This window comes from Lepidochelys kempii, chromosome 1, assembly GCF_965140285.1.
Source record: "Lepidochelys kempii isolate rLepKem1 chromosome 1, rLepKem1.hap1, whole genome shotgun sequence".
In the NCBI taxonomy this organism is placed as follows: Eukaryota; Metazoa; Chordata; order Testudines; family Cheloniidae; genus Lepidochelys; species Lepidochelys kempii.
Genome location: NC_136380.1, coordinates 271,469,653 through 271,492,203, shown reverse-complemented (window position 1 = coordinate 271,492,203; position 22,551 = coordinate 271,469,653).

The following is a 22,551-nucleotide window of genomic DNA, read 5'->3' as shown; positions in this document are numbered from 1 at the left end:
CAATATTTAGTTTTTAATATAGCACCTGTGACAGGTTTCAATCGGTCCACCGAGCCCCTAAGGGGCGATGGAGAGCTATGGTCCCACAGGCAGGCCTTAGTCATACCTTTCAGGCGCTGGGGAATTAGCGGAAAAGGTGTGCTGGCACGAGTCCGCGGCGTGCCCCTCAAGCCCTGGGGCGCGCTGGCACAGGTTTGCAGCATGCGATTCTGCTACCCAAGGCGGGTTGGCCGGGGTAGGGGAACGCAGGCCCACCCAACTCCACTACGTTCCAGCCCAGGGCCCTGACAGTGGCGGGAGGCAAAGGTCCCACCGCTCGGTCAGCGGGGGGCCATCCATACCCCGCTGACCAAATACACCCACCGCACGGTGCAGTTCTGCCCTGGGCTACTTCCTGCCCGGTCTCTCAAGCGGGTCTCTCTGGTCCCTCCAGCTCGTCTGGGTATTCAGCTGCTGGCAGCTCCAGCTCCCCCTCTGTGTCGGGCTCACGCTGGCCCGGGCTACAGCCGGGCCCCTCCAGGTTCTCCGGGTACTCAGCGGCTGGCAGTCCTGGTCGCCACAGGCCTTCCTCCCGGTCAGGTTCCTCCTGTCCCGAGGCCTCCCCTGGGTCGGCAGCAGGATCGTGAGGGAGCAGCCTGTGTCTGTCTCCCTCCCTGGTGCTCTCCTCACTGGGCAAAGGGCCCCGCCCTTTGTACTTCCTGTCCCACCCCTCCCCTTCCGGGGATTGGCATAAGCTTGGGCTGGCCCTGCCCACTCAGGCTGAGAGGGTGGCTCTTTACCCTCTGGTTCAGAGGGAAGCCACCCTGGCTCCCTACACACTTTTTATGCTTAGATCGCTAAACAATTCACAAAGAAAACTAAGTACCACTAGCCTCATTTTATATGTGAGGAAACCGTGATGAAGAGAGGCAAGATGACTTGCTCAAGGTCATACAGCAGGTCACTGCAGAGCCAGGAATAGTAGTTATTCTACACTTCCCCTCTTAAAAAACAAACCCTAGTGGTATATTTTTGTTGCCACAAAATGGCTCTCATGGTCTTCCACAGAGATCACTCCATTCTAGCAGGGGGTCAGCAATCTATACAAGAAGAGTGGGATCCTGCAGGATGAAAGGCGCAGTATAAACGTAGTTAGCTTTTGTGTATGCATTCAACTATATATATCTTTCCATTTTAAAATCTGGTTTCAATGTGTTTGCCAAAATGTTTTCCTGGCCTTCCTTTTCTTAAGATATGATGCAGTAATGGACATGGCTGGTTTAATTCTTGAAAAGTCATGAGCTATTATAGATGATCTTAACTCAGTTGAAAAGTTTTAACTACATCTGACTGTTAGCTTGTTTAGCATGTGGCTGAAAGAAAAAGAGACTAGGGTTTCTAAATCTGATTTGAAGATTTGTAACCAGAATTTCTGTAATCTTGGTAAGGACCAGATTAGGTGTATTTAAGTACTTTTAAGCACCTTACATTTATTATGGTTTTACAGTCACTGAATGTTTATTCTGAAGAGGATATAATATACATTCTGTGTTCTGTGGGGCTCCATTCCCTCCCTACGTGGGAATAATCCACAAACGAAAGAGAAAACTATGAGTTGCTTAGAATTCTTCTATTATGATCTTTTAAAGAGACATTCCCTTGCCTGCATTCTGCCACCTTTACCCACTGGGTAGTGCCAATCCTTGGAGAGTACGGCTTATGAAAGAGCTGTGATTCAAAGGGCTCTCCCGGTTGTGCCTGCCACATATACTCACCCAGAGTATATATGGGAAGAGGGGTGTAAAGATATTTGGGAAAACAGGACAAGAAAGATAGCCTCAGATTGGGTCCCTAAGAGGATCTGGAGGAGCTTAGCCCCCTCCATATACCATCCAGTACAGTAGAGTCTAAACTCCTCCAGATAGGAGCATGTGTCCTTGTGTTAGTAGAAGGAAAAACTACAGGAGACAAATTTCTAAGCCTGTGGAAAGTGTGATTCCTCCAGGGGAGGAAAAATGTCAGTTGTGTCACTTCGGATTCCATTTTGCTCCAGATCCAAGCAGCAACATTTGCAGCTTTGAGCCCCTTACAAATGGGAGAAAGTACATTGCAAAAAAAGGGTAGATTATATTTAAAGTGATACCAACTATCGTGATTTTTGTCAGGAGTCTTTCAGAAATTGGGTTGGTTTATTTAAAGGGTTCTCGCAAACAACGAGAGATCTGTCCTTAGTCTCACATAGTTTTGCCCTTAGTAAGTTGATTGCCATGTCCTTCTAACTTGTGTGATGAATCAGCTGAGCACTGATAGGTCAACAAAAAGTAGTGTAGTGAATCTGTTAGTGATGATCTCCTGCTCCTCTTTTCCCCCTGCTCAGGAGGGGCTGGGATCAGCACCAGAGGATTCTGTGGCTGGTGGGAAGGATGGTTCATAGAGGCCACATGACTGGGGACCTGAGAAGAGCTTGGTTTTGAAGGCAATGGGGATAATACATACTGGGACTCACAAGGCGTCAGGGCCCATATACCATTAGCAGCTAAAGCACCTGGCGTCAGCCATGGTGCACTTGGCATGCTATCATGGACTACATGAGACAGGGGCTGGTGCCACAGCACAGAGACTCCACAAGGGGGTAGCATTTACATCCTTATAAATGAAAGTGAGGTTGCCCCCTGTGGCAGGGCAGGGGGTAAACTCCTTTAAGGCCCTGCCAAAATGCTGGCTGTAGCCTGCTCTCTGGCCAGGGGGCCAGGGGTAGAGACACAGGTATTAAGCAGGGAGCCCAGCTGCAAGCCCTAATGAGGGCTGGCTCAGAGGACCATGCTGAGCTAAGTGCTAACAGCTGGGCTGAGGCGTAAGAGGGCTATAAAAGCCCTGGGCAAACCTCATTGGGAGGCTAGTCTGGGAGGAGACAGGAGGTTGGTATCACTGTCTCCTTACCAAAGGAGGAAGCCTCAAAAGCCAGGAGACCCTGGGGAGGGTCTGTGGGGCACTAGCTATTGGAGGATCTGGGAACTGCATGAATACTGTAAATAAAGACACTTGGGTAATCCAGCAAAAGAAGGCGTGGAAGAGTCTTTATTAAACCAGCCTAAACACAGGGCACAGGCTCAAGAGGGAGAAAGCCTGCGGGGACCCTGTGACACCCCCTCACTGAAGATGGTGGTCACCTTGTGAGGGCCAGGCAGGAGAGAAGAGACGGTGAAGGTACCAGAAATGAGATTATAGGGGCAGAAGTGGAGCAGAGGGAGCATGTTAGGAAACAAGACAGAACAATAGGACAAGCTGCCTTGTAATGAGATTGATAAACTATACAGAGTGATCTTCTGAAAAGAGGCGATCAAGAGATGACTTGGTCATGGTCTAAGTACCTGCATAGGGAGAAGACTTCAGATAGTACAGGGCACTATGAAGCTATTTGACAACTAGAACTATTTACCAATGGATGTGGTAGATTCTCTATCAATTAAAAATCTTTAAATTAGGACTGGATGTCTTTCCATAACGATACGTGCCAGCTCAAATCAGAAGTTATGGTCTTGATGCAAGAATTACTGGGTGAAATTATATGACATGAGTTTTGCAGGAGATCAGACTAGATGATCATAATGGTCCTTTTTGATCTTAAAAACCTATGAACATCCTTGATAAAGGCAGACGAATCACTTTTAATTTCCTTCTCTTCCACTAATCTTTATACCACCATTCCTTTATTTCTGGATGGACTTCCTTACCTTAGTGCAGCAGGTACAAACCCTCTCTTCATTCAATCTCGTGAAAAAAAATCCACCCTTCACGTCATGGCTGCAAGTGCTAATCCACTACAATATAATGTTTTCAACACCCATCTTTGTATCTTCTACACCACTGATCTCTCTGTTGACATTTAAGTGATAATAATTGAAGGTGGTGAAAACTTAGGAAATATTTTGTGAAAATAGCCACAATTCTTCCCTGTTTTCTCCAGCAAAGTTTGGGAGTTTCAACAAAAGTTCTCAAAGATATGTAAATTCAGAAGACTGACTAGTGCAGTAATAATCTATTAAAACCATCACAAAATACCATCCTCCTAAATCCTGCAGTTACTATCAAGATTTAGTGCATTCGCACAGCATGAAGATAAAATTAAAATGAAATTCAAACGTCTAATTTAAAAGCTTAAATCAGGAACTAGGTATTGCTTTCACTTTTCCTGTGTTACTATGCATTACTTCATACTCTTGTCAGAAAACTGGAGAGAGACTTGGGCTGAACTGTATACGAAGGACTTCAGAAAAGTGGCAGCATTTAAAAAACTGCAACTGTCTTTAGAACATGTTTCTTGGAGCCCTTTACAGGCAGAGAAGCTGGGCTAACCCTTGACACCATTGCTACATGGAGGAAGAGGTGATAGCTGTTGTCTCATACTTAAGCCTTGTCTACACTTGCGAGTGAGAATGCATTAAATCAGCCCCGGGTCCCCTAACTCCTGAGGTGTCCACACTGGCAAGGCACTTAGAGCGCCCAGACCCCGCGGCTAGAGCACCCCTGGTAATCCACCTCCATGAGAAGCATAGAGCTTTCTGCATCCCAGCTGGAGCGCCAGGGTGTCAGTGTGGATGACGTGTTGCATTATTGCGCTGTGATTGGCCTCTGGAAACGTCCCATAATCCCCTGAAGTCAAGTGGCCATTCTGGTCATTGTTTTGAACTCAGCTGCAGGCATGCGGATATCCCCTTTCAAAGCTCCGTTTCTGACAGCCGGCATGCTTATCTGTTCCTGGACACAAAGCAAACCATTACTGTGGAATGCTCCTGCTACAGAGGCAGGTGTTTGTGCATGTCTGTGTGAACGAGAGAGAGAGGCAGGGGGTTGGGGCTGATGTCAGATTTCCCCCTTCCCCCTGCCGCTGTCTGAACTTACAAGATCACATGCTGACACACTCTGCCCCCCATGCTTTGCAAACCCTTTCCAAAGCATGCTGCAGCCTCTTGCACACTGGGATAGCTACCACAATGCACTGCTCTCTGTGGCATTGCAAGAGCTGCTAATGTGAACATGCTCCACAGTCAAAAGGAGCACAGTGTGAACACTTTGAGCACAGTGTGAACAGTGTGCTTTCCCTGCTGCTGTCTCCGAGGGCTGGTTTAACTCCCGGCGCTGTACATCTGCAAGTGTAGACATAGCCTTAGAGTATGTCTTCAGTACAGTGGCTACAGGGGCCCAGCTATGGCATTGCAGTTGTGCTGCTGTGGTGTAGACACTTCCTGCAGCGAAGGAAGGAGTCTTTCCATCAGTGTAGGTAATCCACTTCTCTGAGAGGCGGTAGCTGAGTCGGCAGAAGAATACTTTTGTCGACCTAGCTGCATCTTCAGTGTGGGTTAATCAACCTAATCGTGTCACACAGTGTGTGAAATTTTTCAGAGCCCTAAGCAATGTAGCTTGGTTGACCTACATTTTTGGTCAAGGTCACAGATTTCAGGGTAAGGATCATTGTTTTGTAATGCAGTTTTATGGCACCTAGCATAACAGGGCCCTGATCTAGGATTGAGACTTTTAGGCACTATCACAATTTAAATTAATATTTTGTGATGTTAGAGGTGCTCTATCTATTTGCGTCAGAATCTTTAATCATGACTTTATGTGGGTGAAGTTTGCCGATATAGGAGTTGTAACCTAATTTGAATCAGCTGGGAAACAGGAGCTGGCATGTCTTATGTTAGCTTCAAGCATTTTCTGTTTTTCTGCAAACAATTAATAATGTGCTTGTCAGGTAACGAGTCTGAGACAAACAGTCCTTTTCTAAATTCACTGATGAGGGCTGTGAGTGTCTTAGAATAGAGGGGGCTAGCTGTGACTGTCTGAATCAGGAAAACAACCAGAAGAACACACAGAAAAAAAAATCATGTTCTTGTTTCTCTACTGCTTTTTTATATTGTTTCCATAGTCTTTTATGGTCAGCATTTTATTCAGTGCATGTCTCTTCCCAGGTGGCTATGGCATCAATCTTTGGTTTACGATGAGGCAGCACTATCAGAACCAGTAGCATCCTGCCATTTCCTACTGCTTAACTACATCAGGACCTAGGGATGTGTCATTCATGGACTGACACAGGAGATCTGAGTGCTTCTTCAGAATTGTTAAGCATTCATGAAAATACAGTTGCCATATATGAGCATTACTTCTGTGTTCTAAAATGGATGGTTAGATTTTTGGTGGCATGGAAGTTGCTTTTCTACAGGAAAAGACTCACATACTTCCCCCCCCCCCTCCACTATTAAATGCAGTAAGTTCATATTTTGGATTCCTTGCCTCAAAGTTTCATTTATTTTGGGGAGCTTTATAAAAATTTTCTCTCACCAAGCAAGTACTGGACTCTTGAAGCAGAGTATCTACATATTTATAGATGGCTGACACCAAAATTGTACATTTAAAGTATTGGGTGAAGTCTACTACAAGACAACTTTGTTCCAGTGACCAGTATGGGATTATCACAAGGACAGAAGGTGTTTCTGTATCTGTAGCAACAACTGTCCAAAATATTGTGTATTACCATTTCTGAAGATGCAACCAGGGGGTGGGGTGTAATATATAAAATAAAAAGACCCCAAAATTGGGACTGTCCCTATAAAAGTGGGACATCTGGTCACCCTACCCTACCCCAACCCCCTGCCTTGATTTTTCACACAATCTATCTGGTCACCCTATCCCCAGCCCAGCCAGCTGTGTGTGATAATTCCAGCCAGCCCCTGTTGCTTGGGCTGGCTGCCCAGGAAATGAGTCACTTTCACTTCCTCAGCACACAGCCAGCCATGAGCCAGCCCCCCGACCCCAGCACCTCACTCAACCCAGCCCTGCCAGAGGGGAGGAGGGAAGAGAGGGGTGCTCTGTGGGGGGGGGGAGAAGAATGGACATTATGGGGGGGGGCAACAAAGGATACTGCCAGAGCCGCCCAGCCTGCCTCACCTCACGCCGGGTGAGAGAGTCACACTCTCAGGTGAGTTCCTTCCACCACCCCTAGCTCCTCCCCTTCCCAGAGACCCCAGCAGCCAATCCCCTCCCTCAGACTGTGCTTCAGGCATTCGGCTCTCTCTAGGACCCAGCGCTGCTCTTACATGCTCCACTGCTTCCCATCCATCCCGGCTCCCGGCAGAGTGTGTGGTGCCCCAGACATAGTGCTGCCCTATGCGACTGCCTATTCTGCGTATGGCTAAGGATGGCCCTGCCCCCATCCCTCCCTGCACTTTTGTTATCGGGATGTGTGTGTGCTGGAACAGACAGTTTTTTAATAAATGAACAAAATGTTGACCAAGCTTCACATGATCAAAGAACAATGTAGTGTTGGATATTTTCTGAAGACCTTCCTTCCATAGGCTTTCCTTTCTCTATCTTTGGGCATTGCCATCCTTTTTGGTTATATTAAATTTTCTTCTCCCTTTCCCAGTTCAAATACCTGTTTCCTCTTCAGCAGGAATTGACTAAACACTAAAGGCTCAAGGTGCTCAGCTGCTGTCTTTCAGATGATATTGGTATGTCTTAAGCAAGAGCTTACTGTGAAAGCTGTAGACATCTTCAGGAATCAAAGCTCTGAAGTTGCTGGAATACACATACCAGAACTGAAGATCAATTGCTTCAGATCTTCAAATAGGAGACTCACCAGCAGAGGAACTTGGCTCTGACCAGGGTATTTGATCCACAGCCCAATCAAACTCTGGATCTGGAAACGTTTTTATCCTATTATGCAACTTCACTGTGCTGTGCTCTGTAATGCAGTCACTCTCCTCCCACTTTATGCATACTCATGACTCTTCCAGTCTTTTTCCACCCTAAGTTATAGTGTGAACAACAGCCATTAGTTACAGTTGAGGTAGACTTTTGCATCTATCATGAACAGTTGCTATGCAGTTTAAAGATAACCAGTTTGAGGGCATACTTTTTTCTTACATTAGCTATTTCTGGGATAATATAATTGACATACTTCTGACTTTTGTTTCTTTTTTAGCATTCAAGTTAATATCTGACCTGCTGCCCCGTAGTACCTCCATAACTCAGTGTGACATGAATTTCTGAGCCAGAGCTACTTTCATCCCTTTGAATACATCCTAACTACTTATGTTAAACTATCTGTTCGATCTTTATTTAGCTGTGACTCTCACAGTACCTTTTCCAGACCTGAGGAAGAGCTCTGTGTGGCTTAAAAGCTTGTTTCTCTCACCAATGGAAGTTGGTCCGATAAAAGATATTACCTCACACACCTTGTCTCCCTTACATCCAGATATTGAGTGTCATTTAGAATGACGTTAACCCCTCCCCCACATTTGTATAGGACCAGTATAGGGACTATGCACCACTTAAGCTCTGTTTTGAGGGGTTAAGTGGGATTTGAGTGGCGTATAGGCCGTGGGCTGGTCCTCTGCACAGGGATGAATTTCGCTCTTAGTGATTTGTTATTTTTTAAATGATTAACTGTTTGAGTGCGAGGTGTTTGCTGGGCATACAAGACATACACTTCAGATTCTAGGAAATTTTGTGTGGTGGGGTATGTGGAACAGCTGTCATTGCTATATAAGAATATGGTGGTGGCTGCAGAGACCAAAGGTCATCTTCCATTTGGGAAGGTAGGGCTCTGGATAGCAGTGGATGAAGGAGTGTGGCAGGTTCTCATTGCTGCGTTTGATAATGTTTGAATAATTTAATTCTTAGATACAAGCACTCTGTCTTAATGCAAACAGCAACATTGGGGCGGGGTGGGGAGATATTTTTTAAGGAAATTGGAAAGATCTTGATGTATCCTTCATGTTACAATCTGTACAGTGGGCAAAAGTAAAAGTACAGAAAGACACAGGGAGTGGAGGAATAAAGATCCCAGGACTAATATTATTCAGCAAATTAGCCACTCTTCTGCAGCTTTTCTTAATAACAGGGTAAAAAGGAAGCATCCATAGCTAATCATAGCAATTTTAACATGCTGTGGCTTCCATCCTCTCATGAAATCAATGGGAGTTGAGGTCATTCAGTAGTTCATAGGACTGGACTCTTGGCTTTAACTAATGCGTTCTTTATGAGACATTCAAAAGCAGGTGGGTGGGGAAAATATTTTTTTTTCTGGTTTCATAAAATGAAACATTTCAAACTACCACATGCAACTTCCCCCACCTCAGCTATGTACTCCAGGTTTCTAATCACAAAGTAATAAGCAATTTTCAAATAAAATGCTAATTCCCCTTTCAAGCAGACGTCTTAGGAAAATAAAGTATTTCTAACCACATACCCTATTCCTAGAAACACAGATATGCTTTTAATCCTACCTCCACGAATACGTTTGGATAGGTGTTTTTGTATCTTTCTCTTCATCTGTGTCTCTAGTATAAAAGGCTTGAAAAAAGGGGCACCCCCAAATCTTGTGCACACCCACAAACAGATGCAGAAATGAAAAACTAGTTGGCCACAATAAACAATTGAGAGAGATTTGTTAAACCAAATTTGACTGGGAAAATCCCAAGGGTGCATTCTCCCCTCCTAAAAACTGTTTGAACTCAGATTTCTTTCTTTGAGTACATGGATGTGTCTTCCATGTCCCTGTTATGGCAGCCAAGGAATTAGCTATAATGTTTACCAATGATTCAGTCACTCCAAATATAATGTGAGGGTGACACAAACTTGACCTTATTTCAAGCATGCAAGCTTTAACTAATTAAGCTACCATTGGGATGTGATTATAATAAAGATAATGTAAAAACTTCAAGGGAACTTTACCACATGCAAAAACTCTTCCAGACAGAAGAGAGGCATCAATGGATATTGAAAAGTTTAAGGGAAGAGTTTACAAGAATAGCCTTCAGTCATTTTACGACTCTGATAGCCCAGATATGGAATGAGGTGCAAGTACTCCTCCATATTTGCCTACTTAGACGAAGCTAGCTGTTTCACAAAGCTGAACCTCAGAGTTTCCATGGCTGAGTGAACTGTATATTTGTAAGGGTACAATAATTTAGTACTTAACTTTTCATTCATTTATATAAAAGTGTGGCTCCTAATTTATGAGTCCAAAGCCTCGTGTTATGGTAATATCAATAGTCTGTCTGCTTATTATTCTGAGATGTGTTCACTAGACGTATATTTAAGGATTAACCCATGACATTTCCATGACCATTCACAGACACTGGTGAAATCGTACCACCATTGCCAAAAGTGCCTTATGATCCATAATCCTAATATTAAACTATCTCAAGGTATTATATTGTGTGGCATTTAATATGAGAATTTGATCAAGTCAATGAGTTTTAAAGCAATCTTTTGCTAAACCACACATCTGCAATCATTCTCGAATTGCATGCTCAATATAGACCAGCTTCAACTCAATTGCTTTTTCACCGGTAACCCCAGCTGAAAAGTCTCAGTCGAAAAGGGACCCTGGCGGCTCTGGCCAGCACCACTGGCCGTTAAAAGTCCAGTCGGCGGCATAGCGGGGGCTCTGCGCAGCTCCCAGAAGCGACTGGCATGTCCTTGAGACTCCTAGGTGCTAGGGCGGCCAGGGAGGCTCCACGTGCTGCTCCCACCCCAAGCACCAGCTCCGCAGATCCCATTGGCTGTGGTTCCCAGCCAATGGGAGCTGCGGAGCAGCCCCTCAGGGAGCAGGCAGAGCCCCCTGGACATGCCAGCCGTTTCCGGGAGCTGCTTGAGGGCTCACACCCTGAACCTCCTCCCACACTCCAACCCTCTGCCCCAGCCTGGAACCCCCTCCTCCACCCCAACCCCCTCATCCCTGGGCCCAAACCACAGCCCTCACACACACACACCCCGCACTCCAACCCCCTGCCCCAGCCTGAAGCCCCCTCCCGTATCCCAAACCCCTCATCCCTGGCCCCACCCCAGAGCCCTCCCACACCCTAACCACCTGCCCCAGCTCAATGAAAATGAGCAAGTGAGCGAGGGTGAGGGAGAGCGAGCGACGGAGGGAGGGGGGAATAGAGTAAGCAGGGGGTGGGGGCTTTTAGAAGGGGCGGGGCAAGGGTGTTCAGTTTTCTGCAATCAGAAAGTTGGCAACCCTATGTAACGTGCAGCAGATATCCATGCATTGTTCTTTGACTGCTCTTAATGCCAGCTGTTTTGCTTTTTATGCTCCTTCTTCACTATGTTCTTGTTATCCTAAAAGGTTTGCCTATCTGAAGACTGAGCAAACAGAAAGGAAAGCATAAAGCAGCTCAAGATGTTATTGTTTTAAACCACTGTGTAATGTCATACTGCCACCTTGTGGTTACTAACTATTATGAACATCAGTATATAGTTCAGGTGAGCTCTTCCAACCTTAGAATCATAGAATCAAAGGACTAGAAGGGACCTCAAGAGGTCATCTAGTCCAGTCCCCTGCACTCAAGGCAGGACTAAATATTATCTAGACCATCCCTGACAGGTGTTTGTCTAACCTGTTCTTAAAAATCTTCAATGATGGAGATTCCACAACCTCCCTAGACAATTTATTCCAGTGCTTAACCACTCTGACCGTTAGAAAGTTTTTCCTAATGTCCAGCCTAAACCTCCCTTGCTGCAATTTAAGCCCATTGTTTTTTGTCCTATCCTCAGAGGTTAAGAAAAAACTTTTTTCTCCCTCCTCCTTGTAACAACCTTTTATGTATTTGAAAACTGTTATGTTCCCTCTCAGTCTTCTCTTTTCCAGAACAAACAACCCCAATTTTTTCAATCTTCCTTCATAGGTCATGTTTTCTAGACCTTTAATCATTTTTGTTGCTCTTCTTTGGACTTTCTCCTATTTGTCCAGAGGGACAGAAGAGAGCTGTGTAGGAAATAAGACAGAAAAAAACACACCAGAGTATGTTTGTACACACACCAAGATGAGGATCGAATGGGTGAAAAACATGGGTTTATAGATTCATAAAAAAGCAAAACATATTTCATTCTAATTTTAAAATTTTCTACAGAAACAAGAGGCAATTTTTTTGCAGCTGGTCAATTGTCATTTTGATACAAAAAGCTATCGTAGCCGCCAAAAAAGGCAGATTTCTGCCTGAAGAAAATTCATGCACATTATGAATTTTTTGTCATTTGCCTCAGGAAGAGCAGTGTTGGCTGGTGAAGCTAGGAAGATTTCAACTAATGAAAATGTACTACTGTCCTGTAGCTTTCTCGTACACTTGGAAGGAATCCATATGCTGGGGACTGATGCTTGAGTTCTACCTACATTGATATTAATCACTTAAAGAAAATTTCTCCTACCCCCTAGCAGTAAAGAGCCTAACCGTCCTTGTGAGCCAGCTACTACACCGTGACATAATCTCACACAAAAATCCAATAGATTGCAAGCTCTTCTGCAGCAAACATTTGATTTCATTGACTTTCTAGAGTTGGGCTCACAGAACAGCTTTAATCAAGTGAGTGCTAAAGATGCCAGGCTTTCACTACCACCTGTGCCCTCTATCAGGCTTCACTAAAGTAATTATATCTATAGTGATGTTCAGGCAAGTTCTCTCATTTATGTACTAGACAGTGAGCACTTACAGCAGAACAACCTAGTGTCAGTCCTGACTGCCAGCCTGGAAAAGTCAGGAAAAGATAGTAACTATTCAAAATTACTGAATCCCTGTTTCCTCATCATTATTTTTCTTCACTGAACAAACTGTTAAAAGACCAAGACCAAGCTTTGTGAAGTGTTATCAAATGTTGAAGAACTTGCAGTAGATAACTGTGCTTCTGCAGGCCATTTAATTCCAGTCCGGACTACAGCAGCTGCAAGGCACTCATGGAGAAGCTTGGAGAATCTGATAGTATCACAGAGTTGGGAAGGGAGCGAATTGAAAATTGTAGCTTTAACTCACATAGGAGCCTGTGAGGGAAGTTTTGTAAAATTCATGACAGCAGACATGTACAACACTCTTTCTATGAAATTACTATGGAAGATTCACCCAACACCTCCATCTCACTAAAAATATTGTAGAAGAGTGTCAGCTTGTCTACAGTTAAGGTTGGGTTGCCTAATAATGGCAAGTTAGAGAAAAATAGGTTTAACACATAGGGCTTGTCTTCACTACCGGCTAAATCAGTGCTGCTGCGATCAATGCAACAGAGTCGATTTAGTGGATCTGGTGAAGACGTGATAAGTTGATGGCAGAGCGCTCTCCTGTCGACTTCGGTACTCCACCTCCCCGAAAGGCAAAAGGTATGTTGACAGGAAAGCATCTCCCGCTGACATACTGCAATGTAGACACGGCTGTAGCTTGATCTAAGCTATATCAACTTAAGTTACGTAACTTACATAACTTAACTAGTGTAACTTAGATCGACTTACCTTGTTAGTGCAGAACAGTCCTTATACAGCTACTAAGTAAGTGTTCATATGTGTTTTACAGGTGATCTCTAACATGTCTGCAGAAAACAATGTCACGTAGAACTGACAGGAGAACCAAGCATGTAATGTGGGAAAGAAAAAACACAGCTCACACATTTAATGATTTTTGTTTCCGAACACTGGTCTCTTTTTATGTGCTTTCCTTGGGGCAGTCTCTGTTCCACTCTACTCCGTTTGTACAGCACAAGTGGTGCAATGGGAGGAGAAACTCTCTTGCTGAGGATTCCATCAGTAGACATAGAGCCAGCTCCCAAACCTCCCCACCCACAGCCCTTGGCACGGGGTTCTGTAAGCGATGGGGAGAGGCCTAATGGTGGAGGAGGGAAGCTCACAGCACAATGCACTGTGGCTATCCCAGCTGGCACATGGTCTTTAGTGGACCATCGTCTACAGGCACAAGTCAAAGAAGCCTCTTTTGCTGTTCTAAACTCTGCTAGGATTGAGGCAGAGAATCAGCAAGCAACAGAAAAATCTGGCACCACACGTCTTGTTTCTCCACATGTCCCTCTGCTGACACAATATTCCTCACCCCTTCATACTTTGGCAATGGGCACAGAATTCTTAACTGTTTAGTCTTGGACCCACTATTGAGCAACATGTGCAAAGTCACCCACTCACAGCTGGGATCACTGCCTGTTACATAATTGAAAATAAACCCAACATCCTCCATTTGTATTGTCAGCCACAGAAAATAAGAGACTGATGCTAGCATTTTATAACTAATTGTGTTCAGTTTGCCCAGATAAGAACTGGCCTACCCACAGCAGCTGTTCAGTCCTTTGAAGCAGCCTCTGCTGTGAAGTGCTTTGGGATTGTGGATAAAGTGACGGCTCCAGCAGTCTACAGTAAATCAAAAGGTACCTTGGGAGCATTGGCACAGACATATTGTGTGGTAAAAGTTAGTTGTACTGCTTCCACCACTGCTGAACGGGTGGTCTGAGCATTACAGAATAGATAGTAATGGACCTAAAAACAAAGCCTAGCCTCCTTTCACAGAAAGGCAATGCTTGTGGTCTATGGTGCTGTTAATCCCGTGGGGGACTAACTTGAAGGGGAAAGGAGTCCAGGAGAGCTGCCTGTATTTCAAGGAATCCCTGTTGAGGTTACAGGGACAAACCATCCCGATGAGTCGAAAGAATAGTAAATATGGCAGGCGACCAGCTTGGCTTAATGGTGAAATCCTAGCGGATCTTAAACATAAAAAAGAAGCTTACAAGAAGTGGAAGGTTGGACATATGACCAGGGAAGAGTATAAAAATATTGCTCGGGCATGTAGGAATGTTATCAGGAGGGCCAAATCGCACCTGGAGCTGCAGCTAGCCAGAGATGTCAAGAGTAACAAGAAGGGTTTCTTCAGGTATGTTGGCAACAAGAAGAAAGCCAAGGAATGTGTGGGCCCCTTACTGAATGAGGGAGGCAACCTAGTGACAGAGGATGTGGAAAAAGCTAATGTACTCAATGCTTTTTTTGCCTCTGTTTTCACTAACAAGGTCAGCTCCCAGACTGCTGCGCTGGGCATCACAAAATGCGGAAGAGATGGCCAGCCCTCTGTGGAGATAGAGGCGGTTAGGGACTATTTAGAAAAGCTGGACGTGCACAAGTCCATGGGGCCGGACGAGTTGCATCCGAGAGTGCTGAAGGAATTGGCGGCTGTGATTGCAGAGCCACTGGCCATTATCTTTGAAAACTCGTGGCGAACCGGGGAAGTCCCGGATGACTGGAAAAAGGCTAATGTAGTGCCAATCTTTAAAAAAGGGAAGAAGGAAGATCCTGGGAACTACAGGCCAGTCAGCCTCACCTCAGTCCCTGGAAAAATCATGGAGAAGGTCCTCAAAGAATCAATCCTGAAGCACTTGCATGAGAGGAAAGTGATCAGGAACAGCCAGCATGGATTCACCAAGGGAAGGTCATGCCTGACTAATCTAATCGCCTTTTATGATGAGATTACTGGTTCTGTGGATGAAGGGAAAGCAGTGGATGTATTGTTTCTTGACTTTAGCAAAGCTTTTGACACAGTCTCCCATAGTATTCTTGTCAGCAAGTTAAGGAAGTATGGGCTGGATGAATGCACTATAAGGTGGGTAGAAAGCTGGCTAAATTGTCGGGCTCAACGGGTAGTGATCAATGGCTCCATGTCTAGTTGGCAGCCGGTATCAAGTGGAGTGCCCCAAGGGTCGGTCCTGGGGCCGGTTTTATTCAATATCTTCATAAATGATCTGGAGGATGGTGTGGATTGCACTCTCAGCAAATTTGCGGATGATACTAAACTGGGAGGAGTGGTAGATACGCTGGAGGGGAGGGATAGGATACAGAAGGACCTAGACCAATTGGAAGATTGGGCCAAAAGGAATCTGATGAGGTTCAGTAAGGATAAGTGCAGGGTCCTGCACTTAGGACGGAAGAACCCAATGCACAGCTACAGACTAGGGACCGAATGGCTAGGCAGCAGTTCTGCGGAAAAGGACCTAGGGGTGACAGTGGACGAGAAGCTGGATATGAGTCAGCAGTGTGCCCTTGTTGCCAAGAAGGCCAATGGCATTTTGGGATGTATAAGTAGGGGCATAGCGAGCAGATCGAGGGACGTGATCGTTCCCCTCTATTCGATATTGGTGAGGCCTCATCTGGAGTACTGTGTCCAGTTTTGGGCCCCACACTTCAAGAAGGATGTGGATAAATTGGAGAGAGTCCCGCGAAGGGCAACAAAAATGATTAGGGGACTGGAACACATGAGTTATGAGGAGAGGCTGAGGGAGCTGGGATTGTTTAGCCTGCAGAAGAGAAGAATGAGGGGGGATTTGATAGCTGCTTTCAACTACCTGAAAGGGGGTTCCAAAGAGGATGGCTCTAGACTGTTCTCAATGGTAGCAGATGACAGAACGAGGAGTAATGGTCTCAAGTTGCAGTGGGGGAGGTTTAGATTGGATATTAGGAAAAACTTTTTCACTAAGAGGGTGGTGAAACACTGGAATGCGTTACCTAGGGAGGTGGTAGAATCTCCTTCCTTAGAGGTTTTTAAGGTCAGGCTTGACAAAGCCCTGGCTGGGATGATTTAACTGGGAATTGGTCCTGCTTTGAGCAGGGGGTTGGACTAGATGACCTTCTGGGGTCCCTTCCAACCCTGATATTCTATGATTCTATGATTCTATGAAGTCCTATGCAAGAGAGCAGAAGCTCTTTGGCTTCATGTAGCATGATAAATTGATGAGCTAGGCACATAATTTTGTGAGTGTGATGAAGACTCTTTTCAGACATTTAATGCCCTTACTAACCCAAAGTCTTAAAAATAGATTTATTTAGTGTACTTACAGAAAGCAAGGAAGCAGATCAAGAGTTAGCTATCTTGAGTCACTGCAAAGTCTGTCCCCAAGGCTTTCGAGGCTTGGTGAATATGCTTTTCTACTCTAGCAGTTTCTTAAAAAAGGAACCACAGCTCAGGCTTGGACTTCTGTAGCTGTAATGAACCTTTTCCCTCCTCCTTTTAACTGCTTAGCCATTATAATAAAGTGTTATCTATTGTTATTTTTAACTAAAGAAAAGCTGCACTTTAGACAGCTACGGAAACATGTTAACTAGGGTCTTCATTAGGTATAATGAAGTATAGATGATTTTGTTAGGGCACTTAATGCTTAACTTGCAAGACCTTAAGTAGGGTATTGCTTCATATTCGAGTGAGCAAGTCAAATTATACCACATGAACACTGATCAGGCTACATAGCCTGTGGTTGAATCTAAGATAGAAACAGAAAGTGATCCCCTGGAATGGTGACTGGGGGAGCATTACCCATTTTCCTGTTGGTATCTCTTCTAGGAATATAGTTCTTACCCTTGTCTGGGAGTTTCTGCTCCTCCTTCGTCACTGTGCTCATAGATTAACCCAGGACCTCCCCCTCCACTGGTTTCTCCTCTGGAGATTCTGGTGTAAGGGGAATATGTCAGTATCCTTTCATCAGATTTAGTGTAGTTAAATAATGGATCTTTCCTAACTAATCTAACAGTTCTTCTAAGTGAGATCTGGGATATACAGCTAGGCAAGAAATCATGTTTACCTTTTGAAAATCCATGCTGAACCATACCATTTCTCCAGGTTTCAGTACCAGAACAATGGGGCTGCACCAATCACTCTGAGATTCTTTTATAATTCCCAGTTTGATCATGTCTGGTATCTGGGGTAGGACTTTCTCACCAGTTTCACATCTGGGTTTGCGCTTATGTGGTAAGAAAGTATAGGAGTTTTTCCTGGTGTGGATGAAGACATCTCAAACAGTGTCCATTAGCTTGTGGACTTACTGCTTTTGCTGTGATGTAAAACCCTCCACTAATGGAAAGTCTGCTGGTCCTAGAACCTGAGGGCCCTAGAATCTGAGGCTTCAAATCTAATGGCCTTTCTTCTGACTCTACCGGTAAGGCCTCCTATTCTTGCCAGGATTTCAACAGGTTTATGTAGTAGATATGCTTTCCCTTTCTCTTGTCCTGGCATTAGATCACATAATCTATCCGACCTACTCTCCTCACTACCCCATACAATCCCTGCCAGCTGGCTAGAAGTCTCAGAAGGAGAAGGAGGTTACTATCTCCTTGCTGAAACACATGTTCCTGGGCCCATTTGTTATATAGTTCCATGTGAGCCTGTGAGACTCCAGTGAAACCCTGCTGGGCCATCTGCCCCACAGTTTCTGCTCTGGAGGACATACTGGACTACATGGGTTCTGTAAGAAATCAAATCTTCCATTCTTCTCTTACAAGATCTAGTACTCCTTGTGGTCATTGCCCATACAAATGCTTCAAAGCGGAGAACCTTGGGAATACAGGACTTGGGATACCTCACAGACCATGAAAAGGAGATAATAATCTAGCCCACTCTTTTGCATCCATTTCCACAAACTTCTGAAGCTCTGATTTCAGGGTGCAGTTAAACCTCTCCACCAGTCTTTCCATTTGTGGATGACAGCCCGATGCATAGATTGGTTTTACCTTCAGTAGCTGCCATACCTCTTTCTTAACTTAACAAAGTTAGTCACTCAGTAAGGATCTCCGAGGACAATTCTTCCTGGAAGCACTAACTCCTTGGCAACTACTGGGGTGGTCACAGAGCAAAGGGGGATAGCATCTAGATAACAGGTAGGATAGTCAACCAGGATCAAAATAAACCTGTGGCTTTTAGCACTCTTTATTTACCCTCACCCTAAGGGTGGCAGGACTAAGGGGCCCCTGTAACTGCACCTGTGTGCCACTCATTGGCACTTTGGGCAAGATGCAAAATGAAACCCCCTAAAAACAAACAAACAAACAAACAAACACATACCAAGTTGCCTGCATGTAAATTCCTGGCCTGAAAAAACAGACTAACTGTAAAGGGTTTTGTTGTTGGCCCCTCAGGTGGCCTGGGAGAGGGTAGAACAAGTGCCAGCTGCAGAATCACTAGCAGCTGGTAATGGACTTCCTGGACTACTCACAGGTCATTCTCTAACTAGAAGGGGAGATGGCCAGAAGTCTGCCTTTCCTGAATGACTTGCCCAATATGCCTGTCTAAAAGATGCATCTGTCCATTGCTCAGCCACTACATGGAAGTCATTGGACAGAATATCCAGTGGTAGGTCTCCTGGGCCCTCTTCTATTTCTGTGATAGCCTCAGTCTCCTTCTCCTGATCAGTGGAGGTACCTTCTCTTGTGTCCACACTTCTGATTGCCATTTCACTTTCACCTCATGAAACTACTAGTGCCAGTGAGTTTTCTGGTATGGTCAGTCTCGGCACATGACAAACAAATTCTGTCCATTAATGGAATGTGATTTCTTGGGACATGGACAGACTAGATGTACAAGACAAGTACCTATGGTATTTCTGCTACCCTGTCCAAAATGAAAGGAAGACTGCATCTGGCCTTGTGAACTCAAAATGTGCCCAGACACTGGTCCGAGGGGATCTGATACCAGGGGAGTGCTTGCACAACACAGATCCTGTTGTTCTTATTTCATGTATTAATGGACATGCAAAACCTACTCCTCTGCTTCTGTTGTAATGCAGGTCAGGAGTTATGAAGAAGAGATTTTAGTGTGAATCTCAAGAATCTTACCCTAGCCAGTGGTGACCGGATGAGACTGAAAGCCCTTCTGGGGTCTACTGGATTCAACTACCGCCCTACAGTCCAAGTCCAGATAAGATGGAGAAAGCCTATCTGAGGTGTTTACACTCATGTTCCCTCAGTACACTTCATTTAAAAGCACTGTAATGGAAATGTTAGCTAGTGATTATATTACGTAGAATTTGTGTATGTTTTCATGCAGTGTGAAAATGGAGTTTGAGTTATAACTAATACTCATGTTACCACAACATAGAAACCATGCCTTCATGGAAGTGACTCCTAAGCACAATGCTTTCAGATCCTCAAGTATCCATTCAGCCCTTTGGAATTCGATATTCCCTGATGTTATGTACAACTTCAAACTAGTGATCTAGTAGCAAGAGGTTCAGCTTTCTAGTCACGAAACATTCATTTATACTTCAAACTAAACCAATTTTATTTTCTTACTAAACTATATACTTAAAGTTCAAGTCTCCCTCATGATCAGCTCTATCCAATATTTCTGAGACATGATTTCTGCCCAATTTCTTTCCATTCCCTCTTGGAGATTTTAACGGCCATATAGAAGAAATACAATCATGTTATAAAAAACACACTGGGCACTCTTGTCAGAAAAAAAGCTGCTGTCCCTGGAAAAGTGTGTGATTCTGCTGCAAGATGGGGATGCACTAAAACCCTACAACAGACAAACGTTGAACTTGACACAATTGTATTTAGCATAATCTCTACATCTGTTGAATTACTAACATCTGTAGAGCAAAGCCACCTGTGTCCTCTTAGCCTCAGCCTTCCAGAAAAAGAAGAACCCTTCCATGAGGGAAATGGAAGAAATAGGAGCTTTTCCTGTGCTTAATTCAGACACAACCCATTTCACAGGAAAGGGGAGCAGGTACAGTAACAATATTTAGTGGTGGAGGAAGCAGAAATGATGAGAGGTTGCAAATTTTGTTTTTAACAAGTTACGTTCTTGCTCTTTTATAAGCTATATTTTTGTTGCTGTTTCTTTTGCCTGAGTTTCTAAGGACTTGTTTGTTAGATCCATGATTGTTTGCTCTAAGTTGTAACAGAAATTGTTCTCTTTTCTGATCAGCATAGTCAGTGCTGAAGAAAATGTTAGAAACACAATATTGTGAATAATAGTTGTTCAGCTGTCAGTATTTAACTCATAAATGAAAATTAGCAAATAAAATTATTTGGCAGTAAAGCTAGTCCGTCTTTTTACATTTGACTAATGAAGAACTTGTGCAGGAAGACAATGTTAGTGCTCTTTCAAACAGAGGAACTAAATTAGTATGTAGTCCTAAATCAAACAAAATGGGAGCCTAGAGTCTGGGACACACGATAGAGGGGAGCAAGGCAGCAGACAGGCTACAAGAGTGGCAGCTGTTTAAACAAGCTTCCCAGCTGCTGTGACTATTAGTCTGATCTGTCCACAGAACACACATGAAGATATTGGAGATGCTGCAGGCAGAGAAAGAGAGAAGAGAGTTGTATATTACTACTTCTATTGTTGCAGACTGTCTGCTTCTGATTTCTTTAATAGTTAATTCATGATTGCCATAGGGTCAGTCTACCCTATCCTAGCATGTTGTCATCCAAGCCTCATTGTCCCCTCTGCCTCTCCAATGAATTCTCACATATTTGACACATGTCAAATAACATCCTCTCTTAGGGTCTGGTTTATTAAGAAAAAACAAGATAGAAACAGTTCTTTTGGCTCTCTCACACATAAAGAGCTTTTCCCCTGGGCATCAGTGTTTCATAAATAGTCATTCTTTCTGTCCCTCCAGACTTAGTGCTCTTGCCCCTGCCTCAGGAGCTTCTGCCCCACCTGAAGCTGGCACTGCTGAACTGTAGGGGAGTCCAGTCCCTTCTTCTGCCCTAGGCTTCAGCCCGAGGCCCTATACAGAGGAGTAGCCATCCAATGCATCTGCCCAGAAACATGAGGTACATTGTTGAACAGGATATCTAAGTGAGGACTTAGTTGTCCTCACAAGATTAAAAATCACGAGTTAGACCTCCCCTCCAAAATCATTAGCCTTTTTAATAAAATGTCTGTATTATATTTTGTTGGGTCTGTCTTTTGATTTTTGAATCCTCCTGTCTATCCCCATGGTTTGTATGTGACAGCCTGCATTGCCCTCTCCCGCAAATGTATTGGGTATGGTGATTTTGCCTCCAGAGCAGGACCGCTCACACCCACATTTGCCCACCCCTTGCCCAGCAATTAATTCTGTCCCCAACCTCCAAATCAGTTCTCCCAGTCCCCACATCAGCTCTCCATTCCCTCCCATCAGTTCAGACCTCTCACCAGTTCAGTGCCCCTATTAGTACAGGGCCTCACACACTCCAGCAATTCAGTGCCCGCCGCCCCACCCAGCCTCACCTCTGCTTCCCCTGGGACTCTCCTCCTAGGGGCTGCAGTGGGGTCCTCTCTCCCCCTTCCAGGCTGGGGGCGCTCCAGAGACTTTACACCCCCTACCCCTTCCTAGGCTGTGTGTTGCAGGGAGGAAGGTGAGAGGAGCAGACAGGAGCTATCCCATTGCTCATTGCAGAGGAGGGAGTGGAGCCATCTTGAGCACCTGAGTTTTTTAGCTCTGTCCTCCCCCTTCCCTCCAGAGAGAATGGCTTTAGGTGCTGGGAGGAAAGGGGGAGAGATCGCTCTGCCTGCTGCTGCTCTGATTGGTTGCTCTGCAGCATGAAGCCGTCAAGCGGGGCAAGCAACCAATCAGAAGGCTCAGACTCTCTATCTGGCTGGAGCTTCTTGAGTCATTGCAAGACAGGTTCTAGCCACTCAGGTTTGTCTCCCATCAGTCCTCAGTTCTGTGGGATTCTCCCACTTTGACCCCCAAGTCCTCTTGTCTCCGCTGAAGGTGAACATTTCCCTCATTCAGGGTCACCCAGTGGGGAAGAGGCAGTTTGCCCCAGACCCCCTACTTGAGAGGGCCCCCAAACTGGGTGGCATTGTCACCCTAGTGCACAGCCACACCGCAGCACTCAGTTTTAGCTTGGCCACCCCTCTGTCTATGGGGGGGCAGCCAGGCCAAATCTGAGTGGTGTTGCAACCCCATGCACTAGGTTGTTGCAAAGCAGATCAAATTTGACCTGTTCACCTCTCCATGTAAATTTACAGCGAGGTGGAGCTGCCA